The sequence below is a fragment of the Pinus tabuliformis genome, chromosome 9 (genome assembly GCF_031772625.1).
Source record: "Pinus tabuliformis cultivar Carrire ecotype Pingquan chromosome 9, CPIR1, whole genome shotgun sequence".
Lineage (NCBI taxonomy): Eukaryota > Viridiplantae > Streptophyta > Pinopsida > Pinales > Pinaceae > Pinus > Pinus tabuliformis.
Genome location: NC_142307.1, coordinates 428,811,767 through 428,819,337, shown reverse-complemented (window position 1 = coordinate 428,819,337; position 7,571 = coordinate 428,811,767).

Sequence of the window (7,571 nt, the reverse complement as noted above, 5' to 3'; positions counted from 1 at the left end):
TTCGTTTCTTGTTTGGGTGGCGACTCCATTTTCTTATTTTTCCCAGAAAAGAAGCGTCCCTCATATCTACTTATTGGTTGCTTTTTGTATCTTAGAATTGGATTCATTGTTCAAGTGGTGACTCCACTTCTTTCATCTCTTAATTTTCTTGAGCAGAAATCTCTTTCTATCATCCATTTGATCCCTTATTATTCATCATGGATTATTCATTTAAACCATGTCATTTTACTGATAATCTCCATGATTTTCCGAAAGAGACCATTTCTAAATTATTTAAGTTCTCAGGTGGTGATTCGGTCGCTAGTAGACAACATTTAAACAGGTTTACTTGTGTAATGATCATATATTGTAGACTTCCTCAATATAATCATGAAGATGTTAAGATGTGTCTATTTGTCCATTCTTTAAAGAGTGATGCTTTGAACTGGTTTAATAGTTGTCCTGAAGATTCCTTCATTTCTTTGCAAGACATTGTCGATGCTTTTAAAGATAGATTTGGTGATCCAGATAGCTCGCCTTGTGCCCCTAAAATTGTGCAACAAAATGAAAGTAATCTTGTAAAAGGTCCAGCTGTCTAAGACAATTCTTCATATCAGAATGTGCCATCCACTTGTACCATTGCAGATAATAGTAGTGTTGACAATGAAAAGGAAGATCATAAGCAAATTATACAAGATCTATTGCTACTGGTAAGCTGCTAAGAAATATGGAGATAAATCAAACTAATTACGCCAATGATGTGACCACTTTATGCACTCACCTGGAAAAGCGTAATAGGGAGATGGAGATCATGCAAAATCAACATAGTAAGGAAATTGAAGCCATGAAGATTAATCATGACACAGAAATTAGTTTTATCCAAAGCAAGATGTCAGGCTTAGAGGAAAATATGACAACCATGCAAGCAAATCATAAGAAAGAGATAAACTCTATGCAACATTGCTTGATGACCATGGAAGAACCACGGAAATCAGTGCTATAAGGGTTGAACACTCTAGTCAGATAGACGCCATTAAAATACAGTTTCAGAAATTCCAACAGCAATCGGAAGATGAAGGAAACCAGGAAAAATCAATAGATCAAGAGCCTTCTCATCCGCTGCAACAGGCTCCCATCTTACTATGAGGAGGTCATTGGTTCGATTGAAAGGTGGTTAATTGAAGGTGATCCAGATAGAATTAAAAATGATAAAGATCAGATGCAGGATAAAGAAAGACATGTCACACATATCTTACATACTTCATCTGATAACTTTGAAGCAGAAAGTTCCATGTCATCAGTGATGCAGCCTGCCAGGAAGAAAAAGTGCAAAAGAAAGAGAATGAGAAGAAGATTTGATGCATCAGACGGCCGCGAGCAGCTTGATTTTCGGATAGGAAAAAGTCCTACCATATGTAGAATTGGACATGGCACATCCGACAAGCAGCCGACAGATTTGCCTAAAAGCAGGCAAATGCTCAATATACACTATATTGAACACATCTGATGCCATGGGGCATCCCCTGTATTTCTAACCTTACTCCTTGTTTTTTCAGCATTTTCATTTCTGTTTTAAGATTAAGATTTACTTTTCATGTTACTAAATAGTTAATAAATGAAGAGCTTATATTTTTCCTATGCTTAACGTTATATGATGATTTTTTGGATGGACGCTAATTATGTTTTGTTGTGTGTTGCATGGGTGCAGATTTTGGATTCTCACATTCCTACAGTGCAGCAACGTGTCCCCAAGTGGAGCCAGATGTTGACCACTACGTGTCAACTTCCCAGCAGTACACCCCCTTTTCTTCGCAAAAAGGGATAGCGCTTGATCGACATGTCCGTGCCATTTGACAGTCATCGTCGACTTGATCAATTTATGTTGTAAACCCAGTCTGCATATTGAATTGTAAATAATCTTAGCAGAGTTGAGTCATGTATGTAAATTGCCTAGGTGGACCTAATTTTCTAGTGATAATCTACGTTCCGGAAGGTTTTTTGTCTCACCGATCTATGATCGGCAGAGTTTTCCTTCAGCCTAACCCCAAAGCCGGAATGGATTTTGTCATTAGAATCTTAGGAGAATCCTAGTGTGTTAATCTGCTAGATTATAGTTGTGTCGCAGAACTGAGTGGTTTATGAGGGTCTATTTCAAATGGGTTCTCTCCCTTGAGATGCAAAGTTGTAAAAGTCATGATGTAAAGTGTCTTGAGGGTTAGAAAATGTTTTTAATCCCCTCATAAGTCCTAAGTCCTAGGTGATTTTTCCAAAGGCTAAGTTCGAGGATCCATTTAAAAATAAATAAAAAAATTAAAAAATTAAAAAAATAAAAAAATAAAAAAATAAATAAAATAATAATAAAAATAATAAATAATAAAATAAAGTAAAAACTTAAAAAAATAATAAAATAATAATATTTTGAGTAAATAAATGCAGAATTTCAATTTTTTAATGCATTAAAAATTCGATGGATGAGATTAAGAGATATCTTGATCCTCATCGACGGTCGAGATCATTTTGACATGGATCACTCGAACTAGCTGTTGGGAATTTTTACTTTAAATAGGGTGCTAGGGGTCATTTGAGATGAGATTTGATCTGAGAGTCTGGTGCTAAAGAAAGCTCTCTTGTAGTCATTTTTTGTGCAATAAAGAAGACTTTGGGGTTAAAAATCTTGCCGGTGTTACTCTTCTGAAAATGTTGTAAGATTGTTTTAGTTTTTCTCCATAACTTTATTTTCAGCCATTGATGATAGCTTAAAGAAGATTGATCTAGGCACAGGTATCTTGTCTGATCTTTGGGGTTTGAATGATAGTTTAGATTCTGAAATTAGTGGCAGGTATCTCCATTTGATCGAGGTTTCACTATTGTTTTCTCCTTCTATGTTAATGGTTGATTTTAAGCTGTGCAGGAAATCCTTTTTTTTTTTTTCAGATTACCGGGCGATAGGGGAAGTTCTCGGCTGAACCAGCCAACTCCCGGGTTGTGTTTTCTGAAAGAGCCCAGCCAGTTCTTGATCCCGGGCTTATCATTCGAAATATTTTTTATGAATGCATGCAGGGTTTTCTGAAGCGTTTTACATTAAAATTAAATTCTGATAATATTACTGTGATTATTGATAAATCTGGCTTCTTAAGAGCTTTCAGTTTGTAAATACTGTAAATTTTTTGTTGGGTTTAGAGTTTTCAGTTTTTGTTTTATGCACATATCATTTTTGGGTGATTTTTCCTTCCAGGTTGCAGGGTTTCTGAAGATCTCCAAGGTTTATCTGCGTCGTTTCGTTGTCCAAGGGTTTCAATTTCAATTGTTTTTCAGGTCCAGAAGAAATTTTACATCGGTTTCATTGATATAAGCTTCTGGGGTTTGGAATATTTTTTCCAAGGACAACAAAATCGTTTTTCAAATTCCCCAGCTATCCTCAGCTGCCAGAAATCTGCTTAAAAAAAAAAAAACGCAGCTCCTTCTTCTCCTTTGCCGTAACGCTACCATTCACTACTTCTAGTCCTCTTGCAAATTCCGCTGCCCAATCCTGCCCTCAATGCAACTGCAAATCAACCCCATGACATTGCTCCAACTCCCTTTCTCCTGCATGCTGCCATATCCTTTCCGCCTGCAAACCTTGCCTCATCAACGCATTGCTCTCCATGCTTCCACGCTCGCATTCCCTTTTTCACGCTGTAACATTCCCCCTCTTCTGGCATCGTCCAGCTGTTGCGTCTATTCTTTTCTGCTACAGCTCCTCACGCTGCTACCTCTACGCTGATTCCATGCTCAGCTAGCTGGTTGCTCACCTGCACACCCAAAATCCGTGAACCGTATGCGTGGGTAAGGTCATGCACTGTTTGATTTTTGATTTTTTGGGTTTTGTTTGATTTAAGCTTGAATAGGTTTATTCCCTTTTTTTATTTGTTAGGCTCTAGTTTCAAATTCAATTTTTAGTTTTAGGATCAAATAGTTTAACAATAAATAAATAAAGGTGCCTTTTCATTTTTTTTTAGTTTAGAATAATTTTAAGTTTTATTTTTATTAAGATTTTAGTTTGTTTTATTCTTAGAAAATAAAAAAAAATAAAAATATTTAAAAATATAAAAATTTAAAAAATATATATTTTGAATAAAAAAAATAAAAAATAAAAAATTGAAAATTTTAGTCTTGGCTTTGGAATTTCTTAGGTTTCATCTTTTATGCTGAAGCTAAAATTTTTGACGTGGGAATTGGTGTTTAATATGATTCAATGTTCATCTGAGGATTAACTGCATGAATGTGATCTCTGGTTAATATTTTAAGTGATTGTTTAAAGCACTTTATCTTTCGAAATTTCAATTGCTGGAGTATCATTTAAGCATTTTCTCGCATTTGATAAAAATTAATTTTTGTTTGAATGGTTGCTCTACATGGTTTCTATTTCTGCAGCATCTGATAATTAATCGTTTAAACATTAAATCCGCGAGGCACTGGTCTATTAAAATCAATTTAGTGCTTGTTTCTTCGTGTCTCCCAACCCAACTAGTCGACAGTTGGTCTTCATCACCTCATAGGGTCTACCCCCCTTAGCTGCGGGAGACAGGCTTAAACAGAGAGATCGGGGATCAGAGTGACAGCGCCCGATCTGAGCGTTGTCGTGTCAATCTGTGCGACAACACCACGATTGTTTCCATCTCTACCAAATTAGAGAGTGCACCCTTCTATCTGATGAAGTGCCTTGAATCCCTACAATCAATAAGCCAGATTCCCAAAAAATCTGAAGGAGAGGGCCAATACAAGATAACACTTCTTTATCTTATCAGAAACAATATTTGATTCTTCATACATGGGGTTCCTTGCTTTCTTTGAAGAGTCGACCATTTTTCATTGATGAACTGCATTACCTGTCATTCTTTTGAAGATGCCCCTGGAATGATCATCAAGTGATGTGTCCCTGCCATTTGGACACTCCTTCTCATAATGGTCAAACTTATTGCAACCAAGGCATCCGCCTTTCCTTCCACCCTTAGATCCGAACTTCCCAATGAAGTGATCTTTAGATGGGCCATCAGAAACTTCCGCTATGCCATTCTGATAAGATGCTCTGATTCGACTTCACCCTTTGTGAACTTAGAAGAGAGATATGGAACCCATTGATCCTTTTGTCTTATCCCTATTGTCTTTGGTGATTGCTCTTTCACTCTTGCTTGGGCATTGTCTTCGCCTCAGATCCAATTCCATGTTAATTTTAGGTATGTTCTATGCTAGAGCAATTTATTTAAATTTTCACAGTTAGCAATCACATCAGCATTAAAGTAAACTGCAGATAGAACATAAATATAAATCGCAGAAGACAAGCCAAGACAAGAGGACACAAGATGTGGTGCTAGCTAGGGACAAACCCCACAATGTGGGGAAACACTTGATCAATTCTTCTTTTATGTTCTTCAAAGTTCAGCAAAAAAAGTGAGAGAGATAGTACATTTACAATAGAAGTCAACACTTCAACTTTTGATATCTGCGGAGATCAATTGAAGACATATTGCTTCAGCTGATTCTCTAAGGTGACTCCTTCACCTATCATAGTATTGCATCTCGTCCATTTGCTGCACCTTACCGTGAGGTACCATCATGCTGCACCATGCATCACGCTACTCATGCTTTCACCACTATGCTGCCCATACATCATGTTGCCCATCATCTACACACTTTGCTACCCATACATCATGCTGCTCATGATCTACATCATGCTGCCCATGATCTACACACTATGCTACCCATACATCATGTTGCTCATGATCTACATCATGCTGCCCATGATCTACATCATGCTGCCCATGATCTACACACTATGTTGCCCATACATCATGTTGCTCATGACCTACAACATGCTGCCCATGATCTACACATTATGATGCTGCCTTTTATGATTGTAACTTCCAGCCTTGCTAACAACCCTTCAAACCTTAAGGCTGCCTTATATGCCACGCTGTCACCTACAGTACCCAAAGGTTTACATGATGTCCATCTCACGCTGTCAACATGCTTCAATGCTTTAGCCCAGAACATAAGATGCGTTCTAGCTGCATATATCTTGACAGCATTTATGGTGTTCTCCATCATGACAGCGTTGTTCTCATGACTGCGTATATGGTTTCATAATTGCATATATATGTCTCTATTGACAACGGATTAGGGTCTTCATGTAGCTGTGTGTTTGCTCCATTGCTGCGTATAGGGTCTTCACGTAGTCAACGGATAAGAGCATCACGTAGTTGTGCGTTTGCTCCATTGCTGCGTATATGGTCTGCATGAGTTTCCATGACTACGTGTGGAGTTCCTTTGACTATGTATCAATGTCTATCTATGCAAAAAGGTTCTTCCCTTACTGATGCTAGGTGACTCCATTACAGGACTGTATTCCTCTTCTTTGTGACTGCGGCCAAATGTGCTTCGGCTTCATTTCATGACTACGGTTATGACTATGTGAACAACGTATCTAGGTATCACATGAACAAAACTGCGTTTCTATGCCTGTGGTTCTTTCTTGACTCACTACTTTACCACTGTGGCTATCATGTATGCCTATGGCTCAATCTCATACTTTCTCTCTCTACTGCAACTACCCTTTATGACTGCGGCTACCCTTTATGACCTGTGTAGTTGGGGCCTGCGTATACGAGCTTCTTTAGTTAACGTATAAGGCTTCATGGACAGCAATATTAGGGCATCGCTTAACAGCAAGTTAGAGCATCTCGTGATTGTGTATTGGAGCTCTTTTGGACAGTGAATAGGAGCCTTCCCTTGACTGCAACTAGGGTACATCTGAACTGCGGCTAGGGCATCATACACTTAGCCCAACGTATTCTAAAGTATCTCTCCTTCTCCAAAAACCCAAGACGTGGAGAGGAGATTACATCAGGAGTGTCTTCAAATGACTTCAAGTCCTCACCTATTTATACTAAAATGTAGATGATGAATAGGCATGTCTATTGGGCTTCTGAGCCTACTCAAGTTGCTGGTTGGCTTGATAATAATTCCATAATGAAAATAAATTCATATTTCCATAAATACTTGTCAGAGTCAGATGATCTTTAAATCAATACTACACCTCTCGATGAGAGGGATCCAATAAAAATATTAGCTGCCATAAATAACCTGACCCATATGGAGTTTGGCCCTAGTTGCCAATTTTAATAGGTACTCGTACATTCACATCCTTGAGTACAGCGGGAAAATTTTTCCCTGAAGGTTGATGCAACCACAAGAAATAAAAAGCATAAGATGACCACAAAAAAAAGTTAAAATGCAACAGATGGCTGAGAAAAAATTAGCGCGTGAGAAAAATCCTAGCATGAGCTCTACCCTCCTCATTAGAAACCATCAAGTTCCTAAGCACTTGATGCTCCATCTCATCAAAAGGAACCCTTGCATGTCCCAACCTTGATGAACAAGAAAATGAATTATATTATGGGGTAAAAATATGTTATATCATAAAAAGCAAGCTTTGATCCTTGAGCTATGCACCATATAATAGCATTGTCAAAAAGAAGAAAAGGGCACACCAAAGGGGTGTGAAAAGCAAGCCAAGGAAATGGGTAACTCATGCCTCCATGATTACTCCCTCC